At 45.0% G+C, this 15719-nt stretch overlaps 2 non-coding genes across 2 annotated transcripts; both read right to left on the bottom strand.

Annotated features, from left to right (window-relative positions):
• Nucleotides 1-693: 693 nt before the first annotated feature.
• TRNAM-CAU lies at nucleotides 694-765 on the bottom strand. Its single transcript has one exon. It is a non-coding gene; the product is annotated as a tRNA-Met (tRNA).
• A 1058-nt stretch (nucleotides 766-1823) lies between these two features.
• On the bottom strand, nucleotides 1824-1895 carry TRNAW-CCA. The gene has a single exon. It is a non-coding gene; the product is annotated as a tRNA-Trp (tRNA).
• Between the last annotated feature and the right edge of the window lie 13824 nt (nucleotides 1896-15719).

Here is a 15719-nt window from a genome sequence, read left to right as displayed (position 1 = left end):
GCGACCTCAAGTGATCTGCTCCTCTCTACCTCCCAAAGTGCTGGGATAACAGGTGTGAGCCACCACGTCTGGCCAAAATACAATTTTTTAAATTGAGAAAATAATAGGTGAATAAATGCATGCATTGGTCATTGAACTGGCAGTGAGTGTGGGGCCACTTCAAGGTGATTATAATAATTCCTACATCTGATCCCCAAATGGGAAAATAATTTGAAATTTGCTGTAAATGTTAGTGTTTGTAATTATGTAGAGCAGTTTAGAGCATTATCTTTTCTCTACCGCTTACCAGCTGGATGACTTTGGACAAGTTAGTTAACCTCTGCGAACCCCAATTTACAGACAACCCCCAATTTGTCTCATTTATAAAATAAGAGCAATAGCAAGTATTTACTTCGTAGAATAGCGAGGAATAAATGATTCAGAACTTGGAATAATGCATGTTATCTAGTAAGTGCTGAAACAATAAAAGCTAAAACTATTGCTTTTGGTTTTTTTGTTTTGTTTTGTCTGCAAAGAGAACAATTTGTTGTTATTTTTAATCTACTTAGGATAATAATGTATTTCATTCAGAGATGCAGATCTCTGAGAGGCAAATCAACATGTTTCCTTACTGTGTCCCTGACAACAATTCCAGTTCCCTCCTTCTAGGAGGTAGATCTATTTTAAAGAGGGAAAACAAATCCAAAATTATACTAGCAGAGGATGGTTTCGATCCATCGACCTCTGGGTTATGGGCCCAGCACGCTTCCGCTGCGCCACTCTGCTACGTAAAGAAACTTTGGTCGTAGTTAGTGGTCACATTTTTTCTAGTTTGTCAAGCTTCCAATCAGGAAATTATGTTTCTCTCTCTCTCTCTTTTTTTTCCAGAGCAATAATCTACGTTTCGTAATATGGCCATAGCCTTACACTACTACTAAGAAAAGAGTTTACAAAAAGGTTATTTGGGGTACACTTCTCCGATATAATGTCTGTCACTGTGTATTGTGTGAATCTGTGCAGTAAATACATAACAGAACGTCTGCTAATATTTCAAATTTCATGTTTTAAAGTCATTGTAAGTTATAAAAATTTAAACACTCCAGAAGACATAAACGTATTTCCCTTTTTTCCTAGTTGTAATTTGCTAATTCATAATCTGTACGGGGTCTCGAGTCACATGTGAGGAGAGAAACGGCACATTCATTCACAATTTTTGGATAAGATTTTTAGGTGGTTTACGGAATATCTTGCCTTTTCTGAAGTAATTGTTCATTCCCTGAACGAATTTGGGAAAGTAACTGCATTCAAGTTTTTTGCCTCTGGAAATCAAGTGACTTCTGTGATTTGCAGGGAGGGATGAAGAAATCTCAGAGATCCCAGGAAGTTGGAACCGCTTTAGCCCAGAAGAGCTGATTCAAATACGAAACAGGTAAGCTTAGGTCCTCCACTCAAACCAGACTAGGTCTCTGCGAAGATCTGCTAAGCTTCCGAAGGTTGGAGAGACAGGTGTGGATGAAAAGATGAGGCCGCGAGCGTGGGAGTGAGCGTGGAGAGAAAAGCAAGAGGGTTTAACAATAGGAATGAGTTGCTGAAGAGTATAATTAAGAATGTTTGCAATAAAAGAGTGAAAACGTCTCTATAAACCCAGAAATAAGCCCCCAAATACCATAACATATTCCTGTGTATGTATACCTGGCTATTAAACAAAGAGAAGGGGGGCGTTTTGAGGAGGCTAAAGTAATTGAGTATACAAGTGCAAGAGGCAGGAAAAACAACTTTTTTCCCCTGTAATATTTCATGTACTCCCCGCCATACAGTTACCTGACCCAGCGAGCTAAAATTGCTGACCCCGACGTGATTTGAACACGCAACCTTCTGATCTGGAGTCAGACGCGCTACCGTTGCGCCACGAGGCCTCCGAGAGACCATCTTTTTATTTACCTATCAATCTGATTCATGATAACACCGAAAATAATTTCGGTGTTGGGATCAGGCAGCTATTAACAGACACAAAATAACGCTTAGATGCTTCTTTCTGGGTCAAATTGCTGTCCACCCCCTCACTGATTTTCTCTGCCACTAAATTGCTTCGTTTTCACCTTTTCTTGTTCATATTTCATTCCTTTTCTTACCTAGTTTTCTCCGTATATTCCCAGTATAGATGTTTTTGGGGATTTCGTTGATGTTGTCTGTTTAGAAATACATTCTGTTGAAGGTCAGTCGCTTCGCAATGAGGGTGTAGAGAGGAGGTAGCGAAGAGGGGTTATGAGGGTCTTTCCTCCCCGGGCTCCTCATTAAGGAACGCTGATCAAGGTGAGTTTTAAATTCGTTTCCAAAGTTGACTGCAAGTCCCAACAGGTGTTTCCGTTAACGAATTCGCGCGGGGGCCGCGGGTTCCACTTGTGCCGCATCTTTTCTGCGAAGGAACGGCGCCTCCCTGCAGCCTCTGTTCTCCTCGGCTGATGAGCTGATTTCACCCCGACAATTCCTCAGAATCAGATCACTGCATCTGAAACTGACCGTAAAAAGAACAAAGAGTCCTGTCTTCGGGAGTGAGTGGATTTGTTTGGCTGGTTGAAGACTCGCCCTTGGAGGTCCGCGGGGTTTGTCTGGGGACTCGAATCTGCACACAGACGATCTCAGCAAACAGCGGGGGAGCCGCTTTGAACGCTTAGGAAAAGATATTGTGAAAAGTGGCCCACTGCTATAAAACACGCGTCTTTCTCTGAAAATTCAGGTCGCCCCCGCCTTGCTGTGGACGGGAGAAAGGTTTCCCTTTCTTAATTGTGAAAAATCGGTCCACAGCCCAAGGGCTCCAGCTGGCAATTGTAAAGGGCATAAGTGCTGGATTGAGCTTGTGTCTGACGGGTAGATAGCCGAGTAGCTTTGGGAGGTTGTGTGCTGTTATTTGACTGTTAACAAGCCAAGGGTAGTCATTCCTCGGCGTCGTGGAGAGATCTTAGGGGGCTTGGGTGAAGGGTGCCTGGGGAGCCAGAGGCGGTGGGCGGCGAGAGGAACCGGCGTTTCAGAACATAAATGACCAAAGGTTTTGGAGGACCTGAAGCAGCTTACAGAAAGGACACATCCTGCAGATTTGTTGCTGCCAGAGAATCCAATGGGATCTGCTGTTGACTGAAAGTTGAAATATGTACTTTTCTCGTCCATAAAACTGGGATAACAATAATACCCACCTCATAGGATTGCTGTGAGTTTATTTAAGTAATGTGCTCTAAAAGAGTTTATACATGCTTAGAACAATGCCTGGCATATCAATTGCTTTCAATAAATGTTAGTATTACTATAAAGTTTGCTGAAATTCTTGTGTGTGTGTGTGTGTGTGTGTGTGTGTGTGTGTGTGTGTGTGTGTCAGAGACAGGGTGGAGTGCAGTGTCTCCATCACAGCTCAATGAAGCCTCAGCCTCCTGAGATCAAGCCATTCTCCTGCCTCAGGTTTCTTAGTAGATGGGACTACAGGGCCACCACTCCCAGCTGTTTGGTGAAATTCTTAAATGCATTTGTCCACACCATTAGGCTCATTTAGCAGACAGTGTGGTAAAATTTACATTTATCAATTCTTGATTTCTTCCATAAATTTTCATTTTGGTGTTAGCAAACAATTAAATAAATTGACTCATTTTAGATGTTAGAATTTTTCTTTAATAAGAATAACAAAAAAATTTAGTAAAAATGGCTGTCATCCCAGGTTGCAGCTAAAATTGGACAGGACATTGGCAGCATCTGGCTGTGGAGAAGCCTGGAGATGAACATCAATGCAGATCAGCAACTGGGAAGAAAAACTCGATGAAACACTTTAACTTACAGAAGTGTCTTTATTCACTCGTTTTAGCTGATATTTGATGGTAATCCACAGCACAGCAGATTTCTTTCTGATTATAATGAATTATTTCTAACATAAAAGCTAGTCTGGGCCAGGCATAGTGGTTCATTCCTATAATCCCAGCACTTTCAGAGGACAAGGTGGGTGGATTACTTAAGATCAGGAGTTCGAGAACAGCCTGGCAAAGATGGTGAAATCTCATCTCTACTAAAAATACAAAAAATTAGCCAGGTGTGGTGGTGGGCACCTGTAATCCCAGCTACTTGGGAGGCTGAGGCAGGAGAATTGCTTGAACCCAGGAGGTGGAGGTTGCAGTGAGCGGAGATGGTGCCACTGAATTCCAGCCAGGGCAACTGAGTGAAACGTCCTCTCAGAAAAAAAAAAAAAAATTAGCCGGGCTTGCCTGTAATCCCAGCTACTCAGGTGGCTGCCTGAGGCACAACAATCATTTGAGCCCAGGAGGCAGAGCTTGCAATGAGCCAAGATCATGCCACCGCACTCCAGCACTCCAGCCTGGGCAACAGAGCCAGGTCCTGTCTAAAAAATAGATATATATGTATAAAGGTCTGTTGCTTTTCCCATCAGAAACACAGCTCATCTACATTCCCCAGCCTCCCTTGATATGGCCATGTGGCTGAGATATGGACAATGGAATGTGGAAGAAGTCTTGGTTTAGGAAAACCTCTCATGAGCGTTCCTTTCTCTTTCTGTTGCTCAAATGCTGAAGATCCGTTGGAGAACTCCATGTCCCTACAGCCAAAACCACTCAATGATCTCTTGGTGATCACTGAAGACCAACCAGAAAACCTGCATTAGATATTGCCTGAGGGGAAAGAAGACATTTATTGAGTTTAAAAACTGAGATTTACGGTTATAGCTGTGTCATACCAACTCCACTACATAGTAACACGAGTGTTAGAGCTACTGGTATCACTAGCTCTACGTAACTAAGATAATAATTCTTTATTTTCCCTTGCTCATTTGTCTCCCATGTTTTCGTGCATAAACTGAATCTCACCATTACAGCATTCTCGTAAAACACCAAGTAATAAGGTAACTAAAATCATTAACACATACATGCTAAACATATAGAAGAAAATACATTTTTCCAAAATTCTAAAAATTAGTACCTCATTTAATAATGCACCATTGTTTTGTAAATTAATTAGAATCCCGCACTTTACCTTCTCGCCCTAAAAAGCTAAGCTGAGTAGAAATATATAAACAGTTAACGCTCTTTAGTAAATGCAATACAAGGTTGGGCGTGGTAGCTCACACCTGTAACCCTAGCAGTTTGAAAGGCCGAGACACACAGATGCCTAGAGCCCAGGAGTTTGAGACCGTCTTGGGCAACATGGCAAAACCCCATCTTTACAAAAAATGCAAAAATTAGTAGGGCATGGTGGTGCGATTCTGTAGTCCCACCTGCTCAGGAGGCTGAGGTAGAAGGATTGCTTGAATCCAGAAGGTGGAGATTGCAGTGAGCCAGTATCATGCTACTGCACTCCAGCATGGGTGACAAAGCAAGACCCTGTCTCGAGAAATAAATAAATAAATGCAATACTACCCTAAAAATCTTATATTAATGTGGACTTCATTCTAGGTGTGATCTCATTTTAGTCTGACTCAGATTTCTTCCCACTTCCATCAAAGCAAATAATTTTTTAAAATTTATTTATGAAGAAATTAGTGAATTGCAATCCCACACTTATTTTCTGTAGAGCTCCTTACTGTCTTGGTCATTCTTAGGTGGGTGTGCTGGGAAATGTTTAACAACCAGCTCCTGAGGGAAAGACGCTATCTTGGCAAGTACTGCTTGCACATTTTCTCACCGTAACTGATTCAAACTACAGATGCAAAGTCCCCAAACGTTCAGTTGGGAAGAGATGTCATAACTGGCTCCTGTGTGCCAGTATGAGGGGCTCTGTTGTACCACCAAGGTGGAGTCTTTTCTCAGCAGTAATGGCAAAGAAGAAACGAATTGTCTTAATCTGTTTGTGTTGCTATAAAGGAATAACTGAGGCTGGGTAATATTAAAGAAAAGAAGTGTATTTGTCTCATGTTTCTGCAGAATGTACAAGAAATATGGCACGAGCATCTGCTTTTGATGAGGGCCTCAGGAAGCTTTCACTCATGGTGGAAGGTGAAGGGAAGCTGGTGTGCGGAGGTGGTATGGTGAGAGGGAGGAAATGAGAGAAAGAGGAGGAGACACCAGACTCTTTTCAACAACTAGTTCTGTGAGAACTAAGAGTCAGAACTCACTCCCTCCCGTGAGGATAACACCAAACCATTCAGGAGGCATCTACCCCCCATGACCCAAACACCTCTCCCAAGGCCCCACCTCCAACATTGGGATCCAATTTCAGCATGAGATTTGGTGGGGTCTAACCATATCCAAACCATAGCATTGATATTTATTAAGCATTTACTATGTGCCAATAATATTTATCTGAATTTTTATATGCTGACATATAATATATTCCATCCTTACAACAAGTCTGGGAGGTTGATGCTGAAAACATGAAAAATTGCCAGCAACTACAAGCTAAAAGCTAAGACAATTGAACATACACAATTTTTACACACAAAAAAATGTTTTTGTTTATATTGTTGCACAGTATAAACAATGATCAGACAAGGCTGTGGTGTTATCTGAGGTGGAACAAGGTGAAGACAAGATCACTGCATAACTACGTATACACAGGAAAGAATAAGGACACTCCACAACCATAAAAAGAAGTGAATGCTCCTTTTCCAGGAGAGCAGAGTGACTGTGGTTTCTTACTAATGACATCTCCAGTCCCACATTCATTTTTCCCCTGCCTCCTAGATAAAAATTCAAAAAAGTGACTTATACCCAGTTCAGAGCTGACATTTGATTCCCTTACACCCTCCTTAGAATGGAAAGCTTCTCTCAACCCCCGCTTACCTAGATGACTTATATTCCCCTAGTGTTCATTCTCTCTTGCTGTAGCAAGTTTAATAAACCTAACTTTGTTGACCACAGGTGTGTTCCTAGAGGTCTTTGGTCGGCAGACTTTAACAGTGTCAGTAGTATCATTTCACAGAAGAGAAAATTAAACTTTAAACTGAAGAGTCAGGGAGCCTGTTGTTTGAGATAAGATTTCATACTAAACAAACCATTGTCACCAAGAGCAAAATGAACTGGCTGCCAAGTTAAGGATTCACAGGTGGGTGACCCAGAGATTAGCCACAAGAAGAAGCTGTCGTCACCCCTAAGGATGGAGGGGCAGCAGGAAGAGGCCGCGTGAGAGCCCAGAGTGGGAGGCGGAAGGGTAACAGTGTGTGCAGGGCATGCCCAGCAGGAGCCAGGATTCCAAGGGAGAATCTCGAACCCTGGAACGGATGCAGCTATTGCAGGCAACGCTACAGGAAGCAGAAAGAAAGAATACCCTGACCTCAGAGCTCCTCTGGAATTCCAGTCTTTTGTCATTCTCCCATTGGCTAGACCTACCCAGAAGCCAGAAGGCAAGGATGCTCAGAGCAGAGGAAGGATGGGGAATGAATCTCACAACAAAAAGTCCACTTTATTTACAAGACAACTTGATATACACCTCAAAAGTATGATCAAAGTATTAAATCTACTGAAAATGTTTTAATGAGATCAGGTGTATGCTTGTAATCCCAGCACTTTGGGAGGTCAAGGTGGGCAGATCACTTGAGGTCAGGAGTTTGAGTCCAGGCTGGCCAACATGGTGAAACCCCATCTCTACTAAAAATATAAAAATTAGCCAGACATGGTGGTACGCTCTTATATTCCCAGCTACTTAGGAGACTGAGGCACAACAACTTCTTGAACCTGGAGGGTGGAGGCTGCAGTGAGCCAAGATCATGCCATTACACTGCAGCCTGGGAGACAGAGGGAGACTCCATCTCCGAAATTAATAAATTAATAATAATAAAAATGTTTTAATGAATCTGTAAATGAATCTTCTCATTAGAGTTTGCTCTTTTAACTAATTCTTTCTAATATGCAGTTTCTAATCTTAAGGACTCCAATATAACACAGAGTTACATTTAGTACGTATTTATAGAAGTGCCTAAGTTTTATAGCTTAAAATAACAGGGAACAACACATTACAAATATTCAATTTCAAAAAAAATTTACTTTTCTAAGACATAATTATCAAGTATAAAGCGTTCCATGTCCCAGGTATGAAAACAATGGTAATTCATTTATGAAAGAGTGGCATTTTGACAGGACAGTTTGATGATTTTAGTATTTCTGTTAGTTTGTATTAAATATAAAGCACTTTAACAAAAAGCCAGGCCATGATTAGTTAAAGGTCAGTTCCTTCACTAGATTTCCTTTCTTTGAGCAAAATACTTAAAAAATTTTTTTTGTAGAGCTGAAAAACCAAGCCTCAGAAACATCTCAAATATTCAACAGTCATCAGGGTAGATGGAGCATCGGCAAACACGCCTGCGGGCCAGGTGCAGCCTGCTACCTGTTTTTGTATTGCCTACTGCTGTTTTTACATTTTTAGATTGATGAATATAAATGAAAAGCAGAATAATCATCTGTGCCACATCAAAATTATATGAAATTCCAATTTTATTGCTCATAAATAAGGTTTTATCAGGACACAGCCATGTCCACTCATCTATGGCTGCACTGCAGGAGCAGTTATGAAAGACACAGGAGGGCCTGCAAAGCCCAAAATACAGCAGAAAATATACAGAAAAAAGGGGTTCAGACCTCTGCACCAGAGGAAGCTGTTTTCTTGAAGATGGAGGCAGCCGCACCCCTCGGCAGCAGCCTGGTCTCTAGAATTTCTTTCTTATCATGGGGTTAGCACAGGTCTCTGTAAGCAGAAAGATTCGGAAACTTCCAGCACATACTGTTGCCCAAGGCCACAGTCTGTGAGAAATCTGGACATAGGGTGGCCCCCCCGTTCCAGCTGACTTGTCTGCCTGTCAGCTTCGCTTCCTCTGCTCAGGTTCCCAGCTCTGACGGGAGGCCCAGCTGGAGCTCCGCGCTGGAGTTCCACAGTCCCAATTCTATCCTTACAATAATATGATACATTTCTTTTTTTTCTCCTTAATTGAGTTTGAGTTGCAATTTTAGAAACAGAGTTTTAGGATATGAAAACTCAACTTTTGTGTATGTGTATGTTACTTTAGAAAAAACATTTTTTCCATTTTGCAGGGAGGGTAAGGCACTAAATCAGCAGAAGAGTAAACAGATCTGTGGTTCCAGATCCATCAGTGATCCATCAGATCAGTGATCCATCTATCCATTCATGTATTCATTCAATACATATTTATTGTTGGTCTATTGTGCGGCAGACACTTTTCTAGACTCAGGGGATACTTCAGTTAACAAACCAATTAAACCAAACAAATTCCTCTGTTGGATGTTACTGTGCCTGGGTGTGATCCTAGGGGCAATCGTAGCCATCCTGCGACCACGAAGGGAGCTAAGCTGATGCATTGCACTAACCTTGCAAAATATAAAGATGGAAAGAACCTGGGTCCTTAATGAGGATACACTGGAGTTGTCCTCTGTGTTGGCCACGTTAAAATTGAACACACTTTACATTGTTTAAATAGGAAAGTTTTTTGTTTTGTTTTGTTTTGGAGACAGAGTTTCACACTTGTTGCCAGGCTGGAGTGCAGTGGCGCGACCTTGACTCACTGCCACCTCCACCTCTCGGGTTCAAGTGATTCTCCTGCCTCAACCTCCTGAGTAGCTGAGATTACAGGTACCCGCCACCATGCCTGGCTATTTTTTTGTATTTTTAATAGAGATGGCGTTTCACTATGTTGGCCAAGCTGGTCTCGAACTCCTGAACTCAGGTGATCCACCCACCTCAGCCTCCCAAATTGCTGGAATTACAGGCGCGAGCCACTGCGCCCGGCCTAGGAAAAGATTTTTTACAAGAAATTTTGTAACATTTCTATGTTGATCATTCAGACTGACTTCCAATGCCACACTGCAGAACTGGACCACTGAGGGAGCTGCCGGCTCTTCTAAAGTCACTAACTACGGCGTCACTGCCACAGCCAAGAAAAGTACCACCATCAGAAAGCTCCTGCCCGCTGCCAGCTCCAGAACCACGCAGCACCTGCATCAACACCAGCAGCACAGACGCCGACAACCTGCCCCTCAAGTCTCACAAATCCAGTACGGGTCACCGGAGCCTCTGCTAGCAACGCTGCATGGGAGAACCACACACCACTTGAAACTGCAGAAATGGAGTCCCTGCCCCATTTCTATCCTCCAAATTCCATGTCACTACATCTGATCTGCTAGACATAGTTTGTTTAAACTACATTTCTCCCATATCATGACTGCCAGAGAACCCGAAAGATGTAGTTTTTCATTTTCCTTCCTCTTCAGTACAGAAAACATCACTAGGAGGAGGGAGAATGACTGTGGCATGCCACCTCACTGGTGCCCCTCCATGTCCTACCCAAGAACTTCTTGTCAAATGAGAAAACTCTTCTTTATTGTTTAAGCCAATAAATCAGTCTGACACCCCAGGGTGTGGAATCAGTTCACGCCAGAGGTCAGGCCTTCTGAGCCTCAACCCTGTTCTCCCACACCTACCATCCCTCACTAATTTTGGTTTTCACACCTCTTCCTTCTCTCATGTGTGGTGGCCACAATATTCAACTAAGGAGCTCAGAGATGAGACTTTCCAGAGAAGTTATTGCAGCCAAGTTAAAACAATAGAGTTCTTCCTTATCAGACAACTGAAACAGAATTTCTGAGATCTGCTGAATTCAGTAAGCATCACAGGACTGACTTAGCTACTTTCTCCATGGGTGAAGACAGGAAGGCAATCTTCTCAGAGAGCAAAGAGGGACTCTTTAAGAAACCTGGCTGGGTGTGGTGGCTCACGCCCATAATCGCAGAACTTTGGGAGGCCAAGGTGGTGGATCACCTGAGGTCAGGAGCTCCAGACCAGCCTGACCAACATGATGAAACCCAGTCTCTACTAAAAATACAAGAATTAGCTGGGCACAGTGGTGTGCACCTCTAATCCCAGCTACTCAGGAAGCTGAGGCAGGAGAATCGCTTGAACCCAGGAGGGAGGTTGTAGTGAGTGGTTCTGCACTCAGAAACCAGGGCACAAGAATGCAGAGGCAGATGCCAGAGTGGACAGGTGACCAGGGAGGGCCAGTGAAGCTTCTCCATGGCCGGACATGGCAGCGATCTTCTCTTCATGTCCAAATTGAGATACCATCTGAGGAAAAGGAGAGGCCCCAAAGTAATTCATAAAGCCTTGAATTGACTAGGACGAAAACCACTGACTTAGGAGTAGCCTGGCTTGACTAAGATTCATCTGCCATTCAGGATCTGCCATGAAGCAGGAAGGGATTAAGGATGGAAATAAAGCTCAGTTTGTGTAAATATGAACATACAAAATGTTACTCGAGTTTGTGGCTTACAGAATTCAAACATATTCAGAAGGCCTTCTGACTCTTACAATTTGTTTTGAGACAGTTTTACTCCATCACCCACGTTGGAGTGCAGTGACATGATCTGGGCTCACTGCAACCTCTGCCTGCTGGCTTCAAATGATTCTCCTTCCTCAGCCTCCCAAATTGCTGTGATTACAGGGATGTGCCACCACCACACCCGGCTAAGTTTTATATTTTTAGTAAGACAGGGTTTCACCATGTTGGTTAGGTTGGTCTCAAACTCCTGACCTCGTGATGCACCCACCTTGGCCTCCCAAAGTGCTGGGATTACAGGCCTGAGCCACTGCTCCTGGCAACGCTTCTAGGAGCAAAACGGTGCCTTTCAGCTCTTGGGATTCCCCGCTGTGCACTGGCCTCCGCTTACCACAAACAGGCCGCTGCCTTAGCGCGGGAGGAGAGGGCGAGACTTTCTCAAGCCCACGGCACATGCAGTGATACACAGCGGCCACGAGAGGGCGGCAAAGCCTGGAGAGAGACACCTGAGACCTGAGGCGGAGAGGCGGGAGGAGGGGAAGTGGGGAGGGAGGTGGAAGGACGGGCGAGGACGGGGGAGGGATGGAGAGGAAAAGGGGAGGGCGGGAGGGAGGGCAGCTGGCAACGCTTCTAGGGGCAAAAGGGTGCCTTTCAGGGGGGGGGGGCGGGGGGGAGGAATGAGTGGTGAAAGTGCAGGGAGGTGGGAAAGCAGGTTATTGAAGGGGAAACAGCTCTCCGTGAAGCAGTTAGCGGCAGCTGTAGGGTACTTGACATTTTACAGTGGGTCGCAGAGACTGTCTCCTGTTTCCCTCACAGTAACGACCCAGTTCAGCGGTAAGCAGCAATTGGTGGTCAGGTGTTATTTTTAACAAAACATACTTTATATATAACAAAATAAAGAGAAACACTGGGGCAAGTGTACAGACCAAGGAATCTTTAGAACATTTTACAGGTTTTTGTTTTTGTTTTTTGTTTTGAGACTGAGTTTTACTCTTGCAGCCCAGGCTGAATTACAATGGTGATCTCAGCTCACTGCAACCTCTGCCTCCCTGGTTCAAGCAATTCTCGTGCCTCAGCTTCCTAAGTAGCTGGGATTACAAGCATGTGCCACCACCCCCGGCTAACTTTTTGTGTTTTTAGTAAAGACAGGATTTCGCCGTGTTGGCCAGGCTGGTCTTGAACTCCTGGCCTCAAATGATCCAGCCACTCCAGCCTCCCAAAGTGCTGGGATTACAGGCATGAGCCACCAGGCCCAGCCTTTTTTGTTGTTTTTTGAGACAGGGCCTTGCTCTGTTGCCCAGGCTGGAGTGCAGTGACACAATCACAGCTCACTGCAGCTCCCCTCTCCTGGGCTCAAGTGATCCTCACACCTCATCCTCCATCACAGCTGGAACTATATGCATGTGCCACCATGTCCAGCTAATTTCTTTGTTTTAATTTTTTGTAGACAGGGTCTTCCCAGGCTGGTCTTAAACAAGCTATCCTTCCATCTCTGACTCCCAAACTGCCAGGATTACAGGTGTGGCTGCATTTCGCAGTCTCTTTAAATCCATTTCTATGTTTTCTGAGATCTCTGAATATCGTGTCACCAAATAAGCATGCTCTCTGAACATGTCAGAGCTCAGACACAGAGGCAAACGGACAGAGCAGTACCCAAAACTCAACAGAAGTGTGTTCTCAGGGAGCTGGCATGCTAATGGTACACAGAGAAAATAAGTCACATATATAATGTCAGACGATTACTTAAATATTATGGAGAAAAATTAAGTGTAAGCATGGAAGAAAGATAAAGCAGGGCAGGGGAGGGGGAAGTGGTTGCAGCCTCCTCATTTGTCAAATGGGGACAGTAGTCCCTACCTGCAGGCAACATGCCCCCTTTCCACCAGTCATCCTTCAAGTACTTTCAAGGAATCAGCCGGGACACTAGGGTGAGTTATCCTACCTGTCCCTCCAGCTGGTCCCCAATAGGGAAGGAGGGATGGTTGCTGTACATATTCCCTTCCCAACTTCAGATCTTTATAACTGAAAGCCTCGCTCTAAATGACTAGAAAGAGATCCTGAGGGGTTTCAAAACCTCATGTGGGGCATTTTCAGACTCACGACCCCTACTGGGCAGGTATCTAGTCCCCTGTGAACATTCTTCTCACTTCTGAGCAGGAAAACAAAACAAACAGAAAAAGCAAAGCTCTGTTCTCAGAAAGACTAGGGAGGAAGTGAACGGAGCCACAGGGACAAGGCAGGCAATCCTGCTCGAAGGCCGAGAGCGAAGCTGCGCCACACCTTGGCTGCCTTTGGGACCCGAAGGGCACGACCCGAAGGGACAGTAAGGGCCCGACTCAGGCAGTGTAGAGCTCTAGTGTTAAAGAAAACTGAGGCCACTGAAGAGATATCTGCTAACTGAAATTAGCTAAAGGACCCCAGGAGAGACAATCTATCTTCACAGTGAGATTGAGGGAATGTCTTCCTATCTACGCCAGCACTGACCCCAATTCAGTCAAGGGGCAGGGGACTGACTGTCTTAAAAATCCCATTTCATATCTCAGCTTGCGCTGATATTAGAAACAAGTTATACAAACTGTAACTAGACAAAGCCAACAGCGTCCTCCTGCACGCTGGTGGAACTTGCCTTCTGGGTGTTCAATGGCTGAGAGGCAGAGGCTGATGCCAAAGAGGACAAGAGGACGGAGAAGGCAGCCAGCATTGTGGCTCTCACCCTCCTGAGTCAGTAGGAAGCACAGGGCGATGGGGCCCACCCAGAAAAGGCCCTGCAGCTCCCATAAGTCACTGGAAACCCCGACGAGGGAGATCTCAGAGGCGAAGCTCTCGTCAGTGCGCCATATGCAAAGGCAGAGGGTCACCGGAAACGGGAATGTCTCCAAAGAAATTAGTGGAAGCTGCAGCAGTGGCAAGATCGTGCCCTGCCCAGGCTGATGGCACAAGAGGCTGAGCAAGGCTGCTGGAAGGAGCCAGGAGACTCCTCACACAGCCCTGCGAGTCTCCCTCGAGGAGCCCAGCTGACCTTAATGGTATAAGGGGAGAAAGTCAAGTTGAAACAGGGGCGGTCTGTTTGGTCTTGAATACCTGGCAAGGAAGTGTATCCAAAAATAAATGCACTATTATGGGAGTAGAAGGGAAATCGCAGAACAAATTCTTTATGCAGCCATTACAATGTGATTTAGATGGGTCAGTGACATCACCCTCTTTCCTCTTTGCCTGAGTGCCCTGTTTCACTATTAGGGCAAGACCTGCTGTGCAAGCAGAGGGCCACCGTGTACTTGAAAGGAAAGGAAGTGAAAAATAAAATCCTTAAAAGTAGGGGCCATCAGCGGGCCCAGACCTTCTTACCTCCTGAGAAGAGCAGGTCGGCCGGAGGACCTGACTTACCCAGGCTGGATCCTCAAGTATGGACAACCCAGGAAGTGGGAGGGACTGGGACTAGCCCCCTGGTGATTATCAAGCTGAAGCCAGGATGTTCCCACCCAAATGAGAGGCAGTACCCCTCGAACCAGGAAGGACTTTAGGAATGAAGCCTGTCATAGGAAATTTATCTAAGCAAGGCCTACTCAAGCTTTGTCAATCCCCTTACAATTCTTCCGACCTCCCTGTTAAGATGCCAACTGGAAAATGCTGATTAGCGCAAAATTTTAGTGCAATTAATGAGGTCACAGAAGACATATACCCAGTGGTTCCTATACCTTACACCCTGCTGTCCACTCTGCCCCTAGCTGGATGTGGGTTTCAGTCCTATGTCTAAAAGATGCCTTTTTCTGTATCCTGCAGACCAGACTCTCAGCTCCTCTTTGCTTTGATGTGGGAGGATTCCCATACAGGCATAAAGCAGCTGCTGAGACGAACTGTAACACAGCCCAAAGGCTCCAGAAGTTGCCCACAGTATGTGGAGAGGCCTTAACCAGACAGCTGGTGGACCTGACCTTGGAACAAGAAACGCTCCTCCAGGACATGGACTACATTCGTATTTCCAGCCCCTCCAGAGAAATTTCAGATCAGAATACCATGCCAGTACTCTTCACCTTCTCTGCAGAAAGGGGAGTCATAAGGGCTCCCAGGGAAAAGCACAGATTCTCAGCAGCAGGTGACCTATCTGCGGTCCTTCCTAGAAGGAGAACAAAGTTTGTCCCAAGACAGACAGGAGGTATTATGCCAACTATAAGCACCAAGGACCCAGAAGCAACTCTGAGGGTTCCTAGGAATGGGCTGGTTCTGCCACCTCTGGATTCCTAATTTTGGCCTCATTGTCCACCCCTTGTATAAACAATCAAAAGGAAAGGACACGGGTCCTTTTAAATGGATGGCAGAATGCAACCAAGCAGTCCAAGAGGTCACAGCCCAGCTTATGAGGGCCCCAGCATCAGCCCTACCAGCCGTAAACAAACCCTTACATCCTTACGTCCATGAGAGGAGAAGGCATATCCTTCGGGGTATGAACTCAGACACTAGGCCCTCTGCCTCGGCGGGT

Source organism: Sapajus apella, unplaced genomic scaffold (assembly GCF_009761245.1).
Source record: "Sapajus apella isolate SASKATOON/1434 unplaced genomic scaffold, GSC_monkey_1.0 scaffold184, whole genome shotgun sequence".
Lineage (NCBI taxonomy): Eukaryota > Metazoa > Chordata > Mammalia > Primates > Cebidae > Sapajus > Sapajus apella.
This window is presented reverse-complemented; position numbering and strand designations above follow the sequence as displayed.